The 26,532-nt window shown below is 43.2% G+C and overlaps 1 protein-coding gene across 1 annotated transcript in view; it reads left to right on the top strand.

The window, feature by feature from the left end:
* The first annotated feature begins 786 nt into the window (after nt 1-786).
* LOC124179934 overlaps nt 787-26,532 on the top strand; it is a 115,305-nt gene continuing 89,559 nt past the window's right edge. Inside the window, exon 1 of the mRNA XM_046564813.1 lies at nt 787-1,221. The gene's annotated coding sequence lies outside the window, so the exon portion shown is untranslated. The remainder of the gene's footprint in view (nt 1,222-26,532) is intronic.

Consider the following 26,532-nt stretch of genomic DNA (forward strand, 5'->3'; position numbering starts at 1 on the left):
GGTCGGGTGCTCGTCTCCGGCGCCCTTTTGACGAGGGAAGATCACACGAAACGGTGCAGCCCTCACGGAACAAAGGAGGAGGACAAAGGTAGCCGCCGGGAAAAGGGAAGCGAAAACCAAGGCCGAGAGTTCGGGGGGTTCGGGAGAGATGTTGTAACATTTCTCAGTGAGAGAATATGATAGCTGTAATCCGCGATAGGTGCTGTACAATCTCTTTCGATAAATCGGCATCTCGTTTATCAGCCTGTTTCAGAGCGCTCAAACCACAGTTTTAATAAGAAAAGTTTTATTCCCGTAATTATAAAAATCGAAAAACTTATCTCATTTCCATGAGAAACTGGAGCGGTTAATTGAAAGTATCTACGATGGCGTTTAAACAAACCTCTGTTAGTTGGAAGTGATAAATCTTTCCAACAAAAATCCCTCCCTTCAGCGGATACGATCGGTACGCCAGGGATTTAATGGATTAATTAGCAAACCAAGTTCGGCGAGAACTTCGCTCAAGTATAAGCTCGAAGCTGTCAAGTTGCGAGGCATTTTTTCGCATAATTTACCCCAAAGGTCGCGAGGCGGCTGTAGCAATTCTTCGCGAATGCTGATCAATGATTGATTCTCGGTAACGCGTCGTCGGGCGCTAATTCGAGAGACACCGTGTACAATGCGCGAAATTCTCGAGTGCCTCCGGAACTGCGTACGGAAAGCGCTTGCGCCCTGAGCGTCGGGGCGCCGGGCACCCAACACGCCGGTAGTCTAACCCCCGCCTGGTTGTTGAACGTCCCGCAACCCTGCAGCCCCCGAGCCAGCATAAACTCATGGCGTGATCCGCGCGGTTCAGTTGTTCCGGAATTGTCGCGGGGACGAGGTGTCGAAGCACCTCGCGCAACCTGGTCCTCGACCTCGACCCGAGTGTATTTCAGACTTCCGGAAGGCTAGCGCTGCAACGCTCGTCATGTCGTGTGTCTTGTTTGGTGTACCGACTCCGAGGTGTTGTGGTAGATATTAGTGGCCGTGGCCCTCACAGCGTACAGCAGCTGCGGCGGTAGTTTTGTTTACCTTCCGATGTAACGGCACACGAGTACATGCTTGTAACTGCCCGATTATCGCGTCAGCCTCAACGAATTTATCCAACTTTAACGTAGCCGAATTCCATTTGCGTCCAACGTTACATCCTCCCTGAGGAAACATGCAGCTCCGAACGCCGAGACACGTCTGAAGCAAAAGGTACGTATCTACTTTACGGTAAACAGTAAACGCACGTGAGGATGCCGGGAGTGATTAGCGGTGAATTTTCGTTTCATCTCTTTTTCTTATCACGCAGCTCGGAGTTCCTCTAATTACGTACACGCGGGAACGCGATATGCGGAAAATTCTGCGGCGTCAACGTGCCACTTTCATGCGATTCCCCGTTTGAAAACCTGCAGAGCTTTCTGAACTTTTACTCGAAATCTCTCGCCGCTTCGCGTATTCACGAGCCTTTATCCCCTTCCCATGTTTTCTTATCAAAGGTGGAAAATAGCTGTGCTCGCCAACTTGCTCCGCAGCGCGTATTAGCTCGTGTAATAACTGTACCCGGGGGGCTTTTCCCGCGTTCCGAGCCTTTATAACCCGTGGCTATGACGCATCTAAGAATACACAAAGAGCAACGGTAAAATTTGAATATTATTCGTCTGGACTAAAAATTTTACCTACCTTCCTACTTCGCTGTAGTTCGTACAAAGTTTTATTCCGTGCCGTAATTTTGCCGAAGTCTACTTATCATAGGTCTCTCATGATCTACGATTTCTCAAAAGTAGGCTAATGTATTTGCGCGAGATACGCGAATTGACATTATATATTTATGGACTGCATATTATACTCCTTAACTTATACACCTTTTTTCCCATATTGGTCGATGCAACTTCACAATTAAGCCTCGTACGTCTGAATCGTGAAAAACGGATAACATTCTATTTACTCACCTTGCATTGGCAAATTTTTTCATTCCACCGGTTGAAAATGACTTCAACTTAGGGAAAAATTAGGTCACAGAGGTCGCCGAAAACAAAGCGAATCAGTATTGCAGAACAGTCGGAGGCAGAGCTTTGCGGGATTTGACTGGGTTCATGCGAAATCCATTGTAGGAATGGGTATCAGGATGGATTGCGGCCCGCATGCGTAACTTGTCTGTGTCAATCGGCAAACGAACCGCTAGACGGATCTGAATCATTAATGAATATCATTGTCTAGTCTGCGGCGTAACGGACGCCTGTCGACAGGTCGAAATTGTTCTGTCTACGACATATACACGAGATATCCGATCACCGTTTCACCTAATCCTCACATTTCACGGGAATCCACTCTGAATTAAGATCCCATTCTTGTATAGAGATGTATATATATGTAGGTACCAGCGCTTTTCCGACGCCCTTTTCGCCGTACGCGTTAAGCATCGTTAACGTCCTCGGATGAAGGGGGAGAGTTACTTTATATTAATCGATTCCAGACCTGCTTGGATACCAGGGGATCATATTCTACTAATCTCAACTTGGGCATTTCTGGAAAGCGTGGGTTTTTCATCCATAAAGTCAATCATGCCCACCAACGCCTTCTAATTTATTATTTAAAACAACTTCAACCTTCTATATTATTATCTACTCTTTCTAATGTACAGCTCAATGTGAGCGATATGACGAAGAAGTTGATCCTCAACATTACGCTAGGCAAGCTTCACGAAATATCGAGTCAAGTTGAAATTTCCTCAAACTATAAGTATACATAGATCGTTTCGATAATTCGACACTATACCCACTATACCCAGACCATGGTCTTTATAAACGTCATTTTTAAATATTTTACGCTTATTGCAGCTATGTACAAATCCGAGGAAAATTTTTCTTCCTTTCTTTCAAATTTTTCTGCACCGTAACTTTGATGTTTTATTGGTTTTACGTTGGAACAGGTTTCAAGAGTCGTACAAGGTACCGGCTAATTTTTCTTCTGGTTTATTGACCGCTTGCAATTACGACGACTGAGCGAGCGTATTTTTGCAGATTAAGCAGGCGATTCGTTTGATCAGAAAATTAACCGAAGTCAAGATACTTGACATAAACTTCGATCAAGCCTGTCACTCTAGAAGCTGATTACAATACATTTTCAACTGGGATTCATTACAAGATCTAGATTTGTGTAACCTATATGAAATCGTACAACATTCGAAAAAGGAATCACCGAACACTTGGACAAGATATGCGAAATAAAATGAAATTGTAACTTTCAAAATTCAAACCGGTACTAGCTTTATTTATCTCAAGTTACTGTAGCTTTGAATTATTGTCGTAAAATATTTCGCAATCTTTATTTTCTTCAAAAGCGAACCAAGTCCATCCATATCGGCGTTTCGACGCGAAACACCAGATCAGATTTTTTTTTTCAACTTCAGTCATTGTCTCTGTATCTTTTGAACAGTCTTAGTATTCATGAACAGACGGTCCACTATTTTCGGACCGACGAGTGATAAGGATGTGTAGAAAATAGGTTTGTTTGTTGCTTGATCAGCCGTCGGTCGTTATGGATTGAGCGCGAAGTCAAATAGTAATGTAAAATATCGGAAAGTTTAGTAGAAGTTCCCTTGGCCTGGTTTATCTAGTTCTCGTTCGTCGAAGAGCAAAGTCCGTAATTTACCTACATGCTACTCCTAAGTGGAAAAGAAAAAAAAAATAAAACAAAATGAACAAGTTGCCGTAGAGTGTTTTTGTCGCTGTCGACAACGGAGTCTATAACTTTATATTATGTTTTATTTCATTATTCCGTTCTTATATAATTGGGATAAATCTCAGGGAAAGGCGACGGTGTTGCAAAAGGGCTTAATCACTCGTGAAAAAGTTTTTCTAAGCAACCACTCACGAGGCAATGTAGTTAAAAGGCTGAATCGGAAACCTTGTTGGACGAACTCCTTCCGGTTGATCGATTAGAGCATCGAATGAAACACGCTTCTCGTGTACGCGATCAATCTTCTCTCCAAGAGATTGTCATCGGTGAAAATTTCTCTTTATCGTTGAATCCTGATCGAGTTAATGGCTTACGTTGTATAAAACGCCGCGGTATTTATGCGCGAGATAATTTGCAATTTCGAAGGCGGGACGTCGTCGCGACGCGACGCAACGTAGGCACTTTCTTCTCGCCGGCTTTCATCAATCCGGAGTCACTTACACTTTGTTTTTAAGCTAGAGACTATATCAGTCTCGGTTCACCCCTTAACGAAAACGAGCTTAAAGTTAACTTTGCAAAGTTTTCGCCGACCCTGAAGTAGATACAACTTACAGATCTACCAGCTACATCACCTGGTGCATGTTAATATTTTCGATTGAATATGGTTTTTGATTTTCTACATCAACTGATATGTGGTGTCGAAAATTCCAATCAAAAATACGATTGAACGTACGAGTTCGATGAAAAAGAAGAATTTTGCGAGTGGGGCGCGTCGTTACTCCCAGACCGGATTCTACGTATAATACGTAAGTTGAATTTTATTATTCGATGACGTCACCAGCTCTTGTGCTGTCAATCCATTTTCGGTCGTGTACATGCAGATAACGATTTTCCCAGCAGCAGCTGCCATATGAAATTATAGTCAGGATCGTGAATTTTTTATTTTTCATTTTTTATTTTTTCACAGTGTACGTGTGCCCGGGAATAGAATTAGCGCGATACCGGAGTGCGTGCTCTCGCATCCATTATACGTTCGAATTTGGCCACCGAACTAAATCCGGCACTAATATTTAATACCTATGTACCTCTATTTACGGGAAATCCACTCGATTCGACCGACAGCGTAGATTATCCTGCACCCTGCAGAAATACGAGTACCTATCTACCTTTCGGATTACGTTGAATATCCCAATAGTAGGAACAGAAAGTGCAGACAATAAAATTGAAAACGTTAGGGATAACGATGTTCAAGCCAGAGCCGGAAGTATTTCGATCACGTCATGTACTTTTAGCTGCCACCGATATTTCGCTCGTTGTCTAGAGTTTCACATATACCACTGATTTCGAAACTCGCGAAGAACGAGACTGAGATTTTTTTCGAAAGATTATAAACGTATTCCAATTGAAAAGAAAATTATTAACGCAGAGACATCGATATTTTTCCAATCTTTCAGTCATGAATTTGTAGATCTAGCCAGAAGATTTCATATACCACACTTAAAATCTGGTTGCAAAGTCTTTTGCTGAAATTGAAACATATTTTCTAATTAATGCAGCAACGGAACTTTGTCGTTCATATACGTATACAATTATAGGTATAGCAATTTCAATTTTTATATTTTGTGAAAAACCGTCATGTATGTTGGTAAAAAATATTGGAAAATTTTTATTTATTGAACAAATAAACGGCCAGCCAAAAGGCACAGTCGGCGGAGAGTAAAATAATAATTGTACAGCGTGCAGTGAACGAAGTTCAATTCTTTAATAGGATTCGTGACCCATCACAAACACTGCAGATAGTGCAAAAGTACAAATAACTCGCGTTTTAATTGAACGCCCGCAATTACATGTTTTTCAATACTTTTATTTTTGCCAGTTTCAGTGATATGTACATTTTTGTTTTTCGACACTGCGTGGGGTTGTTTTTTTTATTGTCACCCCTTTTTCGGACGATTTTATCCCGCGACGGCCACGTATAAAAGCCAATCGAGTGCCGTTGCCGACGAAAACGCGGATGCGTCGTGTATTATGAATGCAAAAATAAAACTGAAATGAAATCGAATTTCACCCCGGAATTGAATTATGTATCGGTGAAGTGTTTCGGGTGATAACGAATGCACCTATGATAAGAATATTATCACCAGCTTCTTCCGCAGAATTTCACGTTTATATAGCAAAGCGTCTGTTTTTCAGTCGTAATAATTTTCGAACAATTTTAGTTACAATCTGCACCTACGAAAGCCGCTGTGTACGTTATATTTACTCTTGTAAACTGAGAATCTCTCGGGAGGTTATATGGCAGAGAAATCAGCAGCGTTGTTTTCTTTATCGGAAGAGAGGTACGGAAAGTAAAGGAAGGAAAGAAAGAAAAAAAATAAATAAATAAACAAAGACACCAACTGTTGCCGCGTTTCAAGTAGCTGAAAAAACAATCCGTATCCGAGGCATCGGTTCCATGTTTGTTTTTCATTTCCGATTCTCCATTCTCGCTATTCTTCAAGCTTCTATTCGCCGCGGTTTGTGAGACGGGGCTACCGTTGATCCTTACTACTTGACGATTCTCAGGCAGTGACTGCAGCTGTGGGCGAGTCCAGTCACTTTGTTTACCTCGCCGACTGCTAACAACTCGGAAACTTCGATATTACAGAAGAATTCAAGTTCTTCGCATTAATGCATGTATACACGTTTACGGTTATAATGTGTATACGTATTCATGACGCGACGCGCGAGGTGTGAACTAATTAATGCTTGAGAAAGTTTAAATTATCTCGACGAGAAGAGTTACTTGGAATCTCGAGTTACCTACGCGGGATGTATTTCCTCTTCGTTTTCAGTTTTTAATGCATTAATCATAGACTGCAGTCCGGCGAATAATAATTCGAATTATTACATTGAAACTTAAAATCATTTCTGTGCAAATTCTACCCGATTGGGTATAAGCAGTACAAAAATATACGTATGCAAGGCATGTTTAAATATCAACTCATTACACGCGAGCGGATTTTTCTCGCATACCATCCTCGCCTTCACTATCGTATGGTAAAAAAATTATTACGATACAATTTACAGGCAGGTATAATGTATTATAGCTGCATCGATCTGTACATTTGTATGCATATACGTATCTATATACGTTAAGCTTTAATCCGGGTGAACGCTGTAACATGATGTATATATGTTATATATTTCACGTAGAATCTTGTACGTATCGCCGGGCCGTTCCTGCTGCAAGCGCTGATCTATCCTACACGGATTTTATAGGTTGCTTTCCGTTGAAATTGGCTGACTTATGAACAGAATTTGCATAACGCGAATCTTCGCGATATTCTAAAGACGGCGCATATATACTAAACACATACACATCGGGCTCCTCGAGAGGTGAGAGGCGATGTTTTGTTCACGAGCACCGAGCAACACGACCCGTGATTGCTGCTGAGTCGGTCGTTATTTATTTAAATTACATGCAGAAAAGCACGCCGCAGGGTCAAGTCCCGGGATTCTTTTATTCTGTTCGCTAAACGCCGAGGAACGTCCCGCTCTTAACAAACGTCGCAAATGCATGCTAAAACGTTGTGTTTATATTCGCAATTTTATATACTTCTAAGGGGGTGAAAATCCCAATTCAGGCATGATGAAAAAAAAGTCAAACTCGAACAGGCAACGTCGTGCTCAATAAGGGGTTTCCAGTTCTACCGATGTCTGAATAGGCACTTGGAAATTCTCTATTCAGCTTCCAGGAACGCGTAATATGTATATAATGAATACCCTACCGATCCTCAAACGATCGTTAAGCTGATTTGTCGCCATTTCAACTCGACCGCGAGTCAACGACGTCCAATAATTTTTAGTCTAATTCGAACCCTGCAATAAATAAATTCCGTATAATCATTAAACGTAGATATAGGCAGGTGCACACGTTGATCCTGCAATTGCGAGCGCGTGAGACTTTAGAAGTATAGAAGCCGCCTCACAACGTCAGATCCGAAGCGAGGTCCACGATTACGTGTCGCGTAACCATGGGACGATCAGCGCGCGAGTGCATGTATAGGGGGCAGCTTCGGGTATGGTGGTTATGGGGTATAAATGAAATCTGCTTAAATAGCTAGTTAAGCTGGAAGCGAAATCGACTGTTATATAAGCACCACTGGTAACTAATGCAAGCAATAACGTCGGTTTAAGCATAACCTAATGACTGTAACTATAACTGGGATTAGCCGTTAACTTGGCAGTAAACGTTTCCCCAGGGTCTCCTCGTTGACTGTACCCTTTTCCCCCTGCCCCGCCACCACCCCCCCAGCCACCCGTTATACTCGTATCGAGCACCATGTGCACACCCAAGTGTACGTGTAGTAAGGTATCCGTCCGGTATAGATGGCACGGTCGTTTGTGTGGGTGTCGCATACTCGTCTCACACTTACGTAACATGCATGTTATTACACCTAGTTATATAATCCCTATACGTACGTAATAGGTATGGATTGTACGTATCTTATATGCATATGTAATATGTATGCATATGTATAGGTATTGTCTAACATTCAGTGCAACGAGCAGGTGTAAGTACGCAATAATTCCAAGGAGGAAGATTTCAAATTGCTCGCTAAATGTAGCGGTGATGATATTTTAGAAATTATTTTCTGTTTAACGGTATTCGGTTATCATCTCTCCGGCACTCTTGTCGACTTTTCGAATCTGACTGGACTTCTCGGTTTAAATCATGGAACTCATAATTTAACTCCCGAAGAAAAAACACCCCACGAGAATTTATATTTCCCGCCGCGAGAGAATTTACGTTTTCAATTCGACACACATCAATTTTTCACCACTTCTTTGGAACTTACGCAAAAAGTTTTTTAGTCCAGGTGATTGTTAATTAAAAAACGAAGAAAATGCGACCCTGTAGGCTTACGATAAATTCGTCGCAAGAAACCGTCGACCGTCTATCCGCGTCTCCCGAATCATGTTGCAACGAATCATTTGCAACGAATACATCGAAGACAAGAAACGGACGTATTATTCGACATGTCATTCAAGGGAAGTGCGCAATATGACGTGTATATTCAAATTTAAATCGTGATAAAAAGAAATCGTGGAAAAAGGTAAACTACGGCTACATACGAAATGAAGCACGTCGAATCCAAATCCCGCACAGCAGGATCTTTTTCCATTAAACGAGCACTCTTCTCTATCTATCGTACAAGGATATTCGCATATTACAACGACAAGAGATACGTTACGCAAGCTAAGACTATGAGGTATACGTATCGTCGGTTATCGTAATACCTTCGCGTTGTAAAAAGATCGGAAAATGCATCGTATAATACATTTATACACCTATATATAAATATCCGTGCAAACGGCAGTAGAAAGTATCAATCTACTCTTCCGCACGTGTCTCGAGCGTTGCTGCAGTTCACCGTAACAAGTTTCCGCTGTTGCGTTTATTCTACAACCGAAGTATACGTATACTTATGACTTCAGGCATGTGTATACAATTTATGCACCTAATACGATTCCACGGTTAAGTAATTTTCCGCGTTTCATCTGCGAGGAGAATTATTTTTCTTTTCTTATCCGCTGCACCGACGCGTCGAGGGCGACTCTCTCGCATTAATCCAACCCGATCTTCGTACTGCCGTTGCTGCATGGTCCTGACGAAGGAATTGTACTTATAATTAGCAAACTAATTAGGTACGCCGACGCCGCCGCCGCAGGGAATTGGCATAACCCACTTCCAAGGACAGTCACCACTAGACTACTGATCCCGCGACAACGTCGTCGTCAGTCCCGAGGATCGGCGCATCTCCTTCGCCGCCCCCGAATCCTCTCCGCCGCCATCGCCCACTCGACAGTAATATAGCCACGTTCATAGGTTATATATTATGCATGTAGGTGAGGCGACGCGCTTCGTATTCATATCTCGACGTCAGGCTATATGACGTCATAAACTAGGTAATCCACTCCCATCTCCCTTCCCATCATCCCAACCTTCGGTTCCCTTTCACTATTCCTGACCCTACTTTTGTCTAGATACGTTTTCTCTGCCGAGTTGCGTAATTGTGTTTTATTTGTCTCATTCAACATCTATAGTTTCGTCCTCCAATTAATACAATGCAAAGTCGATTTGTCTGTATAGTCCCTGTAGCGTTCTGAACAATAGAAAAGGAAATATGTCGCAACATGTATCTAAATGTTATTCAAGCTGTATATATATAACTGTAGATATTTTTTGAAGTTATACTTCTTTAGGCGCGTTATGAAAAACTGATGAGAGTGAAATTTCAAGATGCGCGCGCATCACTGTAACACAAAATTAACAGGATGAAGTTGCCCACTCAACCGAATTCGAGAGTGAAATTTCAAGATGCGCGCGCATCACTGTAACACAAAATTAACAGGATGAAGTTGCCCACTCAACCGAATTCATTAAGTCTCGAAAAAAGCTAATGTTGGTACGCTTGTCGCCTCTGATCACTGTTTTCATATTTATTTATAATATTTATCCACATGGTTTTAGTTTTTACAGTCACAACACGTGTTTTATTTTCATACAAGTGCGAATTATATATGTGGCAATAAAATATATTCAGTAGTGATTTAAATCGAATATTTGGATTAATATTATTTATTATTTGTGAATATTAGTGAAAAAATTGTGCTAAAATACTTTTTCAAGTGCTCCAATATAATTGAGGTTAGTTATCCGTATGTATTATTTATTGATATAAATTAAAATATCATTATTTAATATAATTAATACTAAATATTATTAAATTATCAATGTTGAATATTTATTATTCAATGATGCCAAAGAAGTATAACTTCTCACGCGCGTACATAAGTACACGCACCCATTTTTTTTTGTTAGTCGGACGAAACCTTATTGCAGCTATTATAAGCCATTTTTCCTATATTCAACGCACATTAATATGTGCACATCGTATGACGTTCTTCGTGTGATCTATCCTGCCTTGTGTGTGCAATAAGATTGTTCATTTTATATAAATTCACATTCAAGCGGAGGATTTTTATCGACAGGCCAACGTGCTGAAATACGGAGCGTTTGCAGTCTCTCTCATACATGTACATAAATAGCTCCGGTTCTTAGACAAGAATAGCTTGAACCGAATGCCAGTACTACAGGCGCTATAGTCATTCGGGGTAATGTTCTTTCATTAGCGAAAAAAAGAGAGTGAAAAAATTACGCTACCTACAATAAATGAGTAACTGAAATATCGTGAGGCTGAAATCACGCGTGGTAGAAACACATATTGAAAAAAGCTGCCCTCATCACGTTCGCGTACTCCTTCATTTTAATGGAGCAATTTATCACTAATAAATACTCGTACGCTTCTGAATAAAGTGCTCGTGTCCTCGGAGCCTCGTCAACTTGTAGGGCATTCACACGTATATAATGAAAGTGCGTGTGTGTGCGTATGCACGAATTCAAATTGAAAGGGTTCATATCTCGGCTCTGTGAGGAGGAATGGCAGAAATTTGCATTGACCGCAACAGCTGGTGCCGTTTAACCTAGCTCGTATATGTAGCTCGTTCCTTTTTATCAGTCAAAAAAAGCACCGTATCAAAAGGCAGGCCCTTGTGTAAGTCGACACATCGAAAACATCGCCGCAACACTTCGCCCGACCGATTAAGCTCCATAAAATCGCATACTGTCCGACCCGCAATATTCCGCAAACGTTGCATGGTGCTAAATCATGGCCGTGACGAAATCTCACCCCGTAGATTTACTTCTATTTCTTACTTACGTATGAGTCAAACTAAAATTCATTTAATCACGTCCAATATTATATATGTCACGTTTCATTGACATTACCAATATCTTTGTGAAAAATTAGTGACCAGGAGGTAGATTGAAGAATGAAGAAGGTCTAGTCGAAATCCGGTCAGGTATATAAATATGTTTAATTGTTGGGCAAACGAACATGTTCGCGTTTGCGACGTCACTTCCGTCCAAAATGCCGAACTAACAACACCTAAGCAGGCACAGGTCGTCAAATTTTCCTGATGATGGTCGGCGGGGCCCGGGCGAAACGTCGCAAACGCGAACATGTTCGTTTGCCCAACAATTAAACATATTTATATACCTGACCGGATTTCGACTAAACGTTCTTCATTATTCATTACCAATATCCTAATGCATGTACAGGATCACACCTGACATGATACACCTTAAATTTATGTTCTTTATTCTCACATTGTGTAATTCATTTTGGTTATTTCTCCTGAAAACAAAGTAAAAAGAAAAGAATATATGAACGAATGAACGGAGTTGAAACAGTAAAAGAAAATACGCGCAGTCAGTCGCATAATGCTTCGTCGGTAGCAGGTAAACGCGGAGCGAAAATGATTATAGGACTTTTATTTCTACCCCTCGTACCGTCTGCCGGAAGGAGTTCTAGACGTAAAACGCGCGACACGATAATCGGTTCATTTTGTCTCGTGAGAGTTTTGAGCTGTTCAATCGTATAAACGGTAGCAAAAGTTCGCCCGAGGATAAAGTTGTGAAAAAATGTTTCATCTCCAATTATTACAGAATTCACCAATGCTACATCGCTTCGATACTTTGAATGGCTACAGCGATCAGTTTTATTCTCCTTGCGTGACAGCCGCTACGAATCTCGATCTTTATGCTTTCTCTACACCTTCTACCGCCTGCAGGTACGGAGCTGCGAGCTGACTGAAGAAAACTGGCAAAGGTGCATAAAATCGCGTTCCGTTCGCGTCTACACCTGCTATACGCACTCTTTTGCGTCAAGACGCGGAAACCCTTCCTCTCCTCGCGAAGAGGCAGAGGGTGTAGAAGCCCCTCGAACGAGCGAGACCGAGTGAAAACGCTTTGGCAGGTCGTACATCATCAAGTGAAGGCTGCTTTCGGTGCGCACACAGGTGTGCAGCCGTCTCCTTCTACCGCGAGTGTCTTTTCCTCGCACGCTGCAGCTGCGCCGCGGCGCCCGTCGCCGTTGTACAGTAGTATAGGTAGGTAAGCTACGTGGGTATGCCGTCGAAAGAGAAGTGCTGATTCTGCCGATAGGACGAGAGGAGGGTAGGTCCAGGTTGTCCTTTGCGTCTCGACGCCCGATTTACATCCCCCTTTGCCGTAACCGCCTACCTCACCCCCCAGCCTCCCCCGTAGGGCGTTGATCCACACTTCACTCACCCACGCAGACGGCGGAATACACAGGGTGAAATCTTGGTGCAACGGGGACATCGAGCAAACGGTTTACCGTCTAAGCGCCGACCCCTGCACGACTCGGCACGGCACAAAGCCCGGGGTTCAAGCTCTGCGGAGAGATTATTAGCAACGGTGGTGGTGAAATTTTTGAGCCGCGGTAACGATGACGCAGCCACTTAGTTACAGGTAACGGCTGGGTTTAATCTCCGACGACGGGATGCGGCTCATTAGACGCGATTAGTCTGCCTGCCACCCCCCCCCCCCCCCTCCCTCTCTTCCTCCCTTCTCAATATACCTCTCACTCTCCTCCCGGCGTCCACACTTACGTGCCATCAGGATTCAAGTGCCTTCCTCCGCCACACTCTGGTGTACGGCGTCGGCAACTTTTTCACAATGAATGACGCTTTTGATAAATGTACAAACCACTCTCTCATCCCCTTCTGGGATCGGCAGAGATTTTTGCCAATTTTTATGAGCTCCGGTCGCAGACTATACGCTTTACCAATACAGACTACAGCGATTTCGAGATTATCACTCTTTCATTATGCACGTTCTGCACCCCGGCCGTAACTCGGAGGCATCGTACATAGGTACCTACGTACGTACATACATACAAAGCTCTGTTACATAACTCGTCTACAATACAGCAACTTGATGTATATACATATATATATATATATACATATAGTACGCGAAGATTGCACGGAGAATCTGCGCACCCCGTGAGCTTTCAGAGCGCGGGCTAAATCTCTCAGGGCAGAAAATATTCCAAAAGGTGGAGAGTAAAAAGATGAAAAACGTCTTGTCGAATTTGCTGAGAAGATAACACGATTCAGTCTCACGGAGGACGAGGGTACATTTTAACGATTTTTCTGGGGGAATTAATGATTACTCGGCCCCACGGCCACGGCGTATTTCAGCCTCCTGCAGAGGCGCGAGAAACGCAAACTGCCTCGAGGCACGTCAGCTGCAGTTTGTGGTCATACAAACTTTGTAAACCGAACTCCGAGCTGTTTCGTAATTTATGCTGAAATATTTCTGTTCATAGAAAAAGTGAACGTGTAAGATATTCCTAAAAGTTATTGAACTATCGAGGGACCATCCATCCGTTGAAGTGAGTTTTACTTGAAAAATAAAAACAAGTAAATCAACTTACATTTGTTTTATCGACACTATTTTTATCGAAACTTCAACCTCCGATTTGAAGGGTTACGCTGTTATTGACGAGTTTGGAATACGTGGCGTTTCTCGGAATCTAAATCAACAAAGTTTTACCAGTCCTTCAAGATACCGGGTGACAATCGAAAGGGTCGGAAATATACTGTGTGAAAATGGTACCTTTTATTGCACGCCCAACGTCGGAAGAGATATTCTGCACAAACTGTTATAGTGGGCCGTAAACATTTGTATACAACGAAAACATTGGATGGCGGAAAGTTTATGGTGAAAATGAGTCGGGGTACTTCCGTGAACAACTCGTAGTCGTCGGTAAATTAGTCAAAGTGGCTATGAGGAAGTAGCAAATGCTGGGCGAAGACAAAGGGGTTAAAGGTCGAGTCGACAGACTCACTATCTCCGCGTGTAACTTACGACAGTTTATACTCTCAGCAAATTTGCGCGAACCGACTTTTCTGCGAAAAGTCTACGCACGAAGCAGCACTTTTTCTAGGGGGAAACTCGAGCTCGGGAACGCTTCATCATTCATATCCGGGATCGAGCTTTTGGCGTTTCCGATTTCAGCCCGCGACGTTAGCTTCGTCACTAGATTCAGAGGACGCTGTTTGAGTTTCGAGCTTGGCGAAGGCTGCTCACGGCTTCGCGCGCTGGGCGAGTATGCGAAATTCCCGTCGCTTGTTCCTTGTCGTTCACCGTTTGTCGCCTGTCGCTCTCCCTCCCCCGTACGTACGTGGCGAACTCGAGAGTGCATCTGCCAGACATATTTGCTGTCGTTGGAGCGTGTCGCGAGGGGCTCCCTCCGAAAAGATATGTGGAGCGAAATTTTTTCCAAGATAAACCGTGCGCTGGTAGCTTATACCATTTGCTGAACTACCCATGGCAGATAGCATTGACGGGAGCTCGTGACTTACGGTATTTTGACGGATAACGATTGTGTGCAAATCACTGTTACGTTACCATTAACGAACCGATTGTCGTAAAAGGAGCACAAATAAGCAGCAAGTACATTACAACATATGATACCACATTTTGACTGAGATTATTGCGGAGTATAACGACACAAATTAGGAGCATGTTGAGTGCAAGACGTGAGATCGTACATACACTGTTGAAATTGCATAACTTACTGCGTCATTGTTGTTAATTTGTGCCTTATTACCGCCAATCATCTTATTATCACAAAACTAACTACATTTGTGGAGGTAAAATTAGCTAATTTGCACGCAATTCGTGATGTCTTGCTTTCCAATTGCATACAATTCATTACTCAGATTTCAGTCACTCCGATCATTTCGAATATATCAGATGATTGAACCCCTCAGGGACAAAACTTGGCTTCGTCGAATGTGGGCTTGAAATTATTGATCTCTAAAGTTAAAAACGCAGCTGTTTACTGTGAGGTACGTTTGAATATTGGCGGAATCTTGAATCTTTCATGAATTTTTTTCTTCCTAGCATCATTTTCACGCACAATCCACCCCAAGATTCAAATGATATTGTTAAGGATTGAACCACCTCAGCACGAGGATTCGGTTCGTTCGCGATACCGAATGAGAAATTGAGATTGTCAGTGAATTAATTTGATTTGTGATTAATGGAATATTTGGTAGAAGATTAAAACACCCGCTTTACACAATGACTTCTCAATTGTTCACCTCAAATACGGATTCCGAGATCTTCTTTATTCTTCCTCCCACCCTTCCTTCTTGAGTTATCGTTATTTACTTATTTGGCTAATTTCCGCTATGATTTATTCGAATGAAAACCAGACGGGTCATAATCGCATTCAGTTTGTTTCATCGTATCTCTTTCCTTACGCTTTTATCGACTAAACGTATGATGGAAGCGTTGGCAACGCCTTCGACGTCGATGACGTTGATAGTCGAACTGTGAATTTATCGTTTCCGGTATAGAACAAAATCTTGGCTACGTCTGGTAAACCAGTCGTGGCTAATTCAAAGGTCAGAAACAAGCAAACAGATGCGGCCGGTAGTCCCGTTGTTACAATCTTTCCCGACTATCGGAGAGTCTCCATTATCTCGTGAAAGACGGCCAGTTAACGACCGCTAATGAAATTTTCGTAGTGATATTACGAGGAAAGTTTGGCCAACTATAATAGAAAAGATTTCGCCGCGGCGTTTTTCCTCTCCTTCCCCCGCTGAAAGCTGTATTTGAAACAGTTGAGTCACTGACAAAATTGGCTCTAATGTAAAATAAAACGAACGCATACAATGCCAAGGGAACGTAATTTCGATATCCCACTTTACTCGTTCACCTCCGGCACATTGATGGCTGATTCTTTTCGCCGGGTATTTTACTCGTTATTTCTATCGGTGGGAATACTTTTACTGTAAATTCAACCGTGTGCTTTAACTCGACGCATCGGTTTCGTCGTCGGACAAGTTTCCTGGGCCAGGTTGACCCGAGGCTAATTGAAAGGCTTTATCGGAATTTCGGATGGCCAGGAGACAATCCCCGCAAAAATCTTCGTTAATCCTGGAACAGAGGATGCCCGTGGCGTCGTCGGGGGTCAGAGATCCCGCAGCACCGGAGGACACGTTCTGACCTGGAATCGCGGTGACCAATCTTTTATTAAATCTCACCCCGCGGTAGCCCTTGCCACTGGCAACAAGCTCGTCGGCTCGTTGATCTTTCCTTTTCCACCCTTGCTTCGGCCCACCCCATTAAACCGATTTCTGGCTCCCGAGGGCTGGTTTCCACTTCCTTTATTGATGAACGCTTAACGGTGCGCTCACACGTCAGTTCCTGATCGCAGCTACCCTAGAGGTGCATTTATCAATGATCGCCAACTTGGACCACTGCAGGGTTACTTCCCATGGGATATTTGTACGGACTGATATCGAGGCCTGAGCGTCGGGGATCTTCGCGTTTTGGATCCATCGAGGATCCCGCGTAGGGGAACAAATTGTCGGAGCTGAAAACGAGCCGGTAATTGAGAGTCGTTGAATTAAATCGTTCTAATTAATGCGTCGTTGAGCTCAAGTCGCTGTTGGGCTTTGAACTGGTTCAAGTTTCCTCCGTGACGACGAGAGAATACTATTATTCCATAGTAGATGTTATATAGGTTTCGAAAAACGCGATAATCCCGGCCCGTTTACTGTCCGCTCCACTTTAGACTCGCAATTTTACGACCAATCACATTTTACAGTTCCCGGTGCACCATCCGAGAAATCGTGGAATCTCTCCGGGTTTAGGTTTTTTCCCTCTCTATTTCCTTCTTTTTTCATTCCACTTTAGCTTTCTTTCCTCATTTCATTTACTTCTCTTCTTTCGCACTTACTGTATACATATACATGTATACATGCCCATGTACAGGTATACAGATCGATATACTTATTTTCTATTACCTGTGCATAAAATACTCCGATTCTTGGGTATCCCTGGGTACCTTAGAATCGTATAAAATGTAGACACCTCGTTTCGTCATCGTTTCCCACATCACCAATTTCATCATATCGAAACGGTGTATCGACCTACGCTGCGGTTTTTATAGACTCATTGACCTCATTCGCAGAGTTATTCGCGCTTATGATGCGAGTTGAAGAATTAAAGTTCGATGAGCCCTGTACTATCTTTCCAATATTAACTCGGTTACATTGGTAGTCGAGATGGAAAGCAAAGTGAATTTCGCTTCAAGTCTATATATCTTTCATTCACCCGAGGGAACCGCTTCCCAGGGTACATAATATCAACTATATTCCGTGTTTCACTTTGCCCATACGCAATGAAGAGCGCGCAGAGCCGCTCCTCGATATTCGGTTGACATTTCGAGGGCCTTTGTTTCATCCATTATTCGATGCGGCACGTAGGTGGGAAAAGGATCACCCGCCACATACTTTTCTAAAATCGAACCCGACCAACCGAACCTCGACGTAGACGACTAAAGCTTTTCGTTCAGCACCCAGGGATAGGTACACGGTCCACCTGATCTGCCTCGTGGGAGGGAAATCCGAGTCTTCAATTCTTTCCGACCGAAGAAAGAAAGTCGCAACGTTGAGATGGGTCGAAAGGATGAGAGGGTTGCTGGGTTGTTTCCGGGCTCTCCGTACCGAACAGAAGTAAGACTGACCAAGTATCAAGCCTCGGATCACAAAATTAGACAGGCACGGACGATAATTGACAGCAACGTTTCGGCGTTTTGTTTACCTTATTGTCAGTTACCTCCGCTGTGCCTTATTGATTTTTGTTTCTTTTGGCTGGCTGACAGTTGAGCCCAGTCATTTTTTATTGAAATTATGCTCTACGTAACTGTGTTGCTGTGCTCGTTGCAGGGAAAAAACTCCGCTTGAAAGAGTCAGAGCGGAGTTCTTTTCGTGAATATAAAAGCAGATACTTGATCCGTTTTTAATAATAAACCATCGCGAAGGGAGAGAGGAGTTAACTGTTTCACCGTACGTATAGGTATACCAGCAAAAGTTACCAGCTTACGAAGGTGGAGCCGATCGATAGGAATAACAAAAGCGGAATTACGAAATCTGTAGATTGATCTCTACCTGCCAGCCAAAGAAAAATAAATTGACTTTTTTCACATCCTAATAATAACAGGCGTGGAATTCAGGGTGGTTAGAATTCTCAAAAGCAAGCAAGACTTCACAGGCATTTTTTAGGATTGTATAAATTACCAGGATTTTACAGACCGAAAGGTTTCGTACCACCGCTTCTAATACTAGGTACAAATATTTCAGAAGCGGCACTCATCTGTACAGAAACTCTCCGCAGTTCAGGAACAGTACATTATGTAACAAGGGAATAAAGTCAAAGATTATTTTTCTGTTACATGTAGGACTTTATTTTTGACTCAATTCTGGCCACATTATTGACTTGAAAAGATAAGAAGAGAAAATCCAAATAACGCGTATAAGTAGTGCATGGATGTAGGTCGGCGGAAGTCAAAGTGTGGGAACGGCTCCAAGGCTGCATGTCGTGATGTGTCTAGGAAGAGTAAAAAAATTTCACTCAATAAATATACTTGTTAATAATAAAATAAAATTCGAAAAAATCTTGCAAACACAAAAAAATAATTGTCTGGCATTTATTTTATATTTGCAGCATTAACAGTTCAAATGATAATAATCAATTATAATGTGGAGAGATATAGTTCAGAATGGAAGAGAGAAAATCAGAAGAATTCGGTGCAAGTTTTTCGTGAAAATATTAGAGTCGTGCACGGCAATGCGTCGTGCTGTTCCAAACTCAGAACAAACGGTTGACAGCTGTTTCTTCGTTCTCTTTCTCACTCTTCTCAAACGTTATGAAAATGTTGGTCTGTGCCATGTTCGCTAGCACCGAAGAATCATATTGCAGTAAATTGAATACATCGAATAGCGCGCGCTTCTCTCAACTTCCTGTTACACATTTCCGTTGCGTTCATAAAATTAGTCCCACCAAATGCCACATACTAAGAGCTAAGATGTTACACATCAATTTGCGGAAGATATGATCTCATATTTCCCGCAAATGAGGGAGAAAAATGCTACTTTTCTCCCGCAGATGCGGGAAAAGAGTTAAGAGAGATTATTATGTCAAAAAAAGGTTACATTATGGTTGAGTCGGGAATGAACTAATTTTTTTGACTTTATTACCTGAGAGTGAGTTCGTAATAATTCGTCAGTCGAAACTCTGTATACCTACGTGCAAAACAATACGAATTGACCAACCATGACGCAACTACAAAAAGGGTTTTAAAAAAAAATTTTTTATCAATTAGCGCGTAGCACACGCAAAGAGCAATTTCTCGACTAAACATCGCTCCAATAAAATAATTCATTCAACAAGTCCAGCCCTTGTTACCCGCAAACAAATTTTACAGCTGGTAACTTGACGTGTGCAAATTTTCTCATACTAAATTGCCAGGAGGCAATTTCGTCTCTGCATCACGGTGAGCAAGTTTTTCTGTGTAATTCGACCAGCGTATTGTTCTACAACAAACATTTTTTCATCCGAGGTCCACACGGTTTTTCGCGAAATCTGTCAGTGAATTCACCGCGAATTTTGCCAGCGAAATCAATCGTTTGCGTGTGTAAATAGAGGGTGAATTTAAACAGATTTTTATTTTTTTCATATTGAATTTTAGACAAAATTTCTAAAGATTCAACCTGCGGTAAAACAATTACAGGTTTCCGAGTAGAAATCAAATAAGGTGTACGGAATTGAGATTTTTTTTCCGCAGTAAAATTGGTTACATGGCTACTTTGTTAAAGAATTACAAGCCCTCGTGGTTGTATTTAAAAAAATGTACGTTCTAGTTGCGAGTATTGTGTTCGAAAAGCTTGAGATAAAAATAATAGAGAATCTCGATTATCATGGACTTTATTCGATTTCGGCTCCAGCTGTTGATGATGACGAACCTTGAGATTAATCAAGGGAAGATCCTCCGCAGCCGAGTCTCACGCAAGCCGTACAGCGCGTGGGTTAAGTGCGTCGGCGAGGATCTCAGTCTAATTATGACGACGTAATGAACCATGGTTCGTAGGATGTAACGCGCGTGATGTACGCAGGGAAGCCACTTTGCAATGGTGGGTTGGGCGAGAATATATTAGATAAGTTCTGCTCTGTGGTGTGGTGTGGTGTGGTACCGACTAGCGACTAGCGACTACCATCACTCGACGACCAAGGACGAGTTCAGACAAGACGAAGGGGTTCTCACCCTTGTCACGGGTTTTCTTCGCCCAAACCTTGGCTGGCACCCATGGCGGAGCGCCGTCTTCCTTCGCGTGTAAAAGGCCTCCGCCGCCGTCACTTTGTTCAACCGGTGACAGAGTAAATTGAAGAGGTTGTTCCGATGAAAGTGTGCCTAAGTACGCGTTGCCTTATTTACATACTGCTCTCTTTTGATCCAGGAAACAAGTTTCTCTTCACCTATTTATGCGCTTCGTTGAATCATTCATTTTTCGCTCTGTACGCGGAAGTAGAGACTAACTCTTGGCCAGGCGATAAGACTCAAATGAAAATAGACAATTTCAAGGATATTCACTTGTTTCCATCTGGCTCGGGGGATAGTAAAGTAAATTTTTCACCGACATTGTGTATCCGGATTCTACTCGTCGAGAAGATTAATTAAAAATAAACCAAGATTTTTTTGCTCTCTATAACAACCTCTGAGCCGCAGTAACTTGTGCGTGAAACGCAAAGTCCATTACCTCAATGTATAACCTGTCGAATTAAATTTAATCTGCATTTTCCTGGTTCCAGAGAGTTCTGTGTATAACGCGCTAAAGGCCATTACAGTAACAGATAATAATCCTCATATCTATATATGTGTACCTACAGAAGTTTCAAAGTCTGCCTAACCGAGTGGCGGTGGTTTGGCCGGCTTTTCAGCAAGCATCGCGAAAGGTGTTTGTAAAGCCTCTTTGAACCTCGAATTTCACCGCTCTGCGCAGAGATGTAGATAGCGTCTCGAAATGAACGGGAATTTTCAAAATTGGACTGAATATCAAGAAGCAAAAACTCTTGCGAGTAACGCTGCTCAATTGGCGATAAAGGAGGGGGAACTTTCGAAAAACATGCACGACGATAGCCTGCAATGCGTATATCGGTTTCCAAAATTAACACTATGCACATCCACACGGCCTTGCTCAAACGTCCGAGACTAATAGCCGCTCGGAGATGGACCGTCGTGTCGTCCATTAGCAAATGTGTTCCCCGGCAAACGAGACGTAGACGCACGGATTTCTGTATACCTTGGGTTCGCCGTGCAGCCCATTACTGTAGCTGTATGCCTCGGTGTATACCTGGAAGGCTGGTACATACCCGAAGTAGCAGATATGGCGATGGAACGTTGAATGTGTCGAAATTTGTAACCATCCTTGGTAGGCGCACTCTTATACATATACATGAATAACGAATGTGCTGCAGTATCTTTGGATGAGACTTGAATTCTTGAATCGGAGGATGCAGTTTTCTATACCCACCGCCATACACGTGCATATTTCAAGACGCATGTAATGTGCCCGCGCAAGTGTGTAAATACGTCTGCGGTTGTGTGTGTTTGAGGCGGGGTCGAAGTGCTTGATGCAGGATGGTATATTATGCGTCGTGGCAGAACCTCGTCGCGTTCGAGTGCATACCAAAGTAGCCTATTAAAAGTGAGCCGTGCCAAGGTGCCAGAGGCGTAAAAGTACCTACGGAATATACGACGGAGCGCCGAACCAGGTTCGTCGAGGAAGCTGAAAGGTGGAGGAGAAGTTTGAAGGTTGGTAGACTAGCTGGGGGCGAGTGGAAGGGACGGGATGGAGTCGGTGGGGCACAATTTAGAGCACTCCTGTGCGCCTTGTTAAGTCACCGTGGGGTTACGAGGAGCTGAAGCCACTTTTGAGTGTACCAGTTAGTTTGTTACCGAGTTTAGTTTACCCGTTGAATAAGGTTAAGAGTTTTTTAAAACCTCCCACACTGGGGCCATTTTCAAGTGCATTGATATCCCGGGCGATGCTTCTTACGTGTCGTGCACCCCTTTCACCGAACTATTTCTCCCATGCTTGTACTTTCCCGCTTCATTTCGACGGCACGTCGTTCCTTTACGAGGTGGTGGATAGTTATTTCTGCAGACGAACCAACTGATGTAACTAACCCAAGATTCGATGCCCCTGCTCGATTAAGCTTTCGCCGAAAGGTCCCGATGGCGATAAGCTCGCTCTGGGTTTCGTACGATTCGCGCAATATATCCCGCGCTTTGACCCTCTGTTCCTCTTTCGCTCGAGGATAATTCGTGTAAAACAAACCAGAAGCGACCCGCGGGTGCGTGGATTACCTTAATCGGCTCAACGCCATCGATTGCACCCGACCATTTCACCCCTGACATAATTACATACCCTCGGCAATTAAAGTTTGACGTCGATGAGGAGCTTTCGCCTGAACCTGGTCTCGTTTTCGAACCAACTCGTGTATTCCGTATTCAAGACGTTTTTCGCTCTTATGTTTCACACTTTCTGCCTCGATACGTCTTTGTCGAAGGATATTAGTCCGTAACGTCACTCAGGCTTTTCTCGTCGAGGAGTTATGGGGAGTCGACGTGAAGGACCTCCTATACCCACGTTAAATACATCTGAAATCAGACGGAGGTCGATCTTCTGTAAAAAAGTACATACCCCGCGTCCGTGTACCCTGTATAACATACGTATAAAACGTGAGGTCTATGCTACGAAGCTCGTGACAGAGGGACAATATTATCGCGCAAAGGTAATATTTAACGGTCTTGAGGATACGGCTGTGGGTTATTTGGAAAGGAGGAAACCCATTCTCTCGGCAATGTTGAATATCAGAGGGATCCGAAGGCAATTAGCGGTCAAGCGATCAGACCTTGCCAGAGCAAACACATTGCCGAAAAGAATGAAGACGGGGCTGTACGGGGGAAAAATTGATAAGGCACAACTCTGCGAGGGTTTCGCTTTTTATCTGTCAGAGTGAGTCGCAATGTCTAACTGTTTTCTCAATATTTTCTCCTGGTTTTTGTATGTCATAAAAACCGCGACAGTCACGTACTCCTGAAAGTTTTAACACGTATTGAGTGATAGAATATCCCTGCTCGAGATCAATTTCGTCTGGAGGCGAAGAATTTTACCCTGCGTGGTTCAATACGATTTTGATTCTTCTTCTTTGGTACTTCGTACTCGTGACCGACATTTCAGTCATAGAAGTAGTCTTGTTTCTTTGGATCGCAGAAGTCAAGTGAAAAAGGAAAATTGAGATGGAAAATAGGAGAAATCAGAACGACCACGTTGGTTCCAATGCACTGATTCACGACAGTGAATCGGATCGTAGGCGCACTTCGAATTTAGATTAACATCGGGGGCTGATGTGTTCCAAACTGTTTTTCAAACTTTCCTCTCTCATTCAGCTACCGACGAAAGTTTCGGACTCCAGAGGATCGGTACCACTCAGTGGTGCAACTTTATTCACCCATGACGATCAAGATTGAGAGATAAAGTTTGGGAAGAGTAAATACATTTTCTGACCAAGTTCTTATCTCAGACATCAATTCTTAAACGTGAAACAGACAAATTTTCAATACATCCCCTCTTCCCATGAGGTTACGAGAATCGAAGACCAGGCAGCCTGTTCAGAAGAGGGCGTTGTCCTAAAGTTCACGGGCTTGAAGCAATATTTACTTTGGATATTCCGAGAACGACGGACCGGTCCATTCCTTGCGACGAGGTCTTTGTCATCTGCCGCAGAACTCGAAGTTTGCTTCAGTGATAGCCTTGAGTGGTACATGAGTTTAGTTGGAACCGTTACATGATTATACCTGTTTCCGAAGGTCAGGCGTAACAACAAACTTTGCGCCCTTAGTCGGAATTCGCCGCTTCAGCTAGGTCCTGGTAAATGTACGTGTGCATCAAGCACGTTGGGCAGAGTCGAATATCACTTTGACATGCGAAATCGCAGTAAGCCGAGGGGGAAACTGGGACATCGCTCAGCCGGAGGACAGAGTGCATCATTATTAGCACTCGAGCCTAAAGTACACCGTTGTGGATTTAGCCCTTCAGCAGAGAGATGCTTTTGCGCACTTACTGTATCATCGCGCACGCATCTCTCTCACGCGTTCATTCGGAAGTCCCGGGTAAGCCCCAGAGTCCCATCAGCGAGGGGTTTTATAGGGTGTGACTTCGCTCATTAAAAGCGATTAGCATCGAGTGCAGCCGGCAACCAGGCTCGGTGGGCCGCTCTGTTTCCCTGCAACCGCTTTTCACTTTGCAGTCGGCCAACTCTGTTTCCCGGTACACTTTCTCTGGAGTTTCTCATTCCCGGTTATATATCTAGCCGAAGGTTCGGCTACGTGACGGGGCTATTCGAAAAATCCGAAGATTTCACTCGTGATTTCACGATCACTGTGATCCTCGTTCCGCCGGGTTACGTGCCAGTCTTTTCTCCCTTTTACACAGACCTTCGATTTTATTTTTTTACATCCAACGAGAGGTGGCGTGAAGGTAAAGGCTCTTATCTACGTCACCGAAAGGTGAATAAAGAAATTCACTCCGCCGTAATCCTCACTGGCTGTGCTTTCGCTTATCTGTACATTTACAATAGCTGGAAGCTGAAATGCGTATCATGGCTGTACCAACACCTCGTAAAAGTAAAATTCCAAATGTGGTATTATTGCGAAACAGTCAGTCTGCCGGTATTACAAGGGAACGGGATTTATAAGCTTTGACATATCTGCATAAGTAAGAGCGTAAATGGTATTTCGTGAATTTTCTAAGAATTAGAACTGAAGGTGAATTGATAAGCGCATTGACAGATTAACCGTGGTCCTGTCTGCTCAACTTGCGATTCATGCCTTTGTAGTGGCTGCCTAGTTCGGGCTTCATTTCTATCCTTAGAAAAGGCGATTACACTTGTGTTTGATCAATGAATTCCGCGATAAGCGTCGAGGCGAGTGACGAAGCCACTATTTGCCAATTATACCAAACATGTCTTTGCCTTTTCCCTCATTATCTCTCTCTACGGTATTCACTGGGGAGCTCTAAATGACGACAAGAAAAAAGCCTGTGGTTTCTTTAGTCAGGCCTCTGATGCCTTTCAACGGTAAATGAGAAAAGAGTGTCGAGCGCGGAGCGCTACTCGTTTCGCACCCCTCTTGTCGGTTTCCCGCTTTCGCGACTTAACAGTTTACCCAAGGCAATGGCGGATTATGAAAGAACTGAATAAAGTTTGTTACGCATAATTGCCGGCGTCAAACTTTAATCGGAGGTAATCAAAGGATTTGTCGCAATTAAAAATCTTATTCGCTGAAAACAAAGGAACCTCCGAGGTCTCGCAATTAGTCAATTTAAGGCGGTCGTTTGGGTTTGACCCAGTTTTCATTCTTACACCGGGGGAAATACCATTGGACTGTAAATATGGCTGAATGAATCGGTTTATTCACCGGTGTTGACTAACGACGATGAAACGGAATAAAATATACCAACTCGGGGTTTAAACTTTGTCAGATATTTATACACTTTCTTTTTTTTACCTAAATACTCGTATAAATGGATTTGTTCGTCTAATGGTTTGAAAGCCTAACGATTCACTTGAAATTTCTGTCCCGAGCCATTGTCGGAGTAAAAAATGTTTCCAAGCAAAAACCGGGAACAGATGTTAGCCTTCCACGTCCCGGCGCGTTGCTGCAGCAACGAGCTAATTCCACTTTTCATAACTTGAGAAAAATAAAAAGAAGCATACTGGCGGCGAAGGATTAAAGTAGGGTACATATGACGATACATGTGACGATCGTTTTCTTTCCTCGAACTTTCATTCAATCCTCATGCTTCGCAAATTTCGACAGAGTAACGGTGGTCATCGATGCTGCAGCAATCGAGCGTGATTATCGTTACTGTAATCGAGGTTAAATTCGTGGTCTAAGGCAGCGGTCAGGCCGCGAGGGAACGGAATGGCTGAGATGTTAGTCTTCGGGCGGGAAGCCGGGAAGCCGGGAAGCTGGGAAGCAGACAGCGACCGACGTACTAACCCCCGTT

This window comes from Neodiprion fabricii, chromosome 4 (genome assembly GCF_021155785.1).
Source record: "Neodiprion fabricii isolate iyNeoFabr1 chromosome 4, iyNeoFabr1.1, whole genome shotgun sequence".
In the NCBI taxonomy this organism is placed as follows: Eukaryota; Metazoa; Arthropoda; class Insecta; order Hymenoptera; family Diprionidae; genus Neodiprion; species Neodiprion fabricii.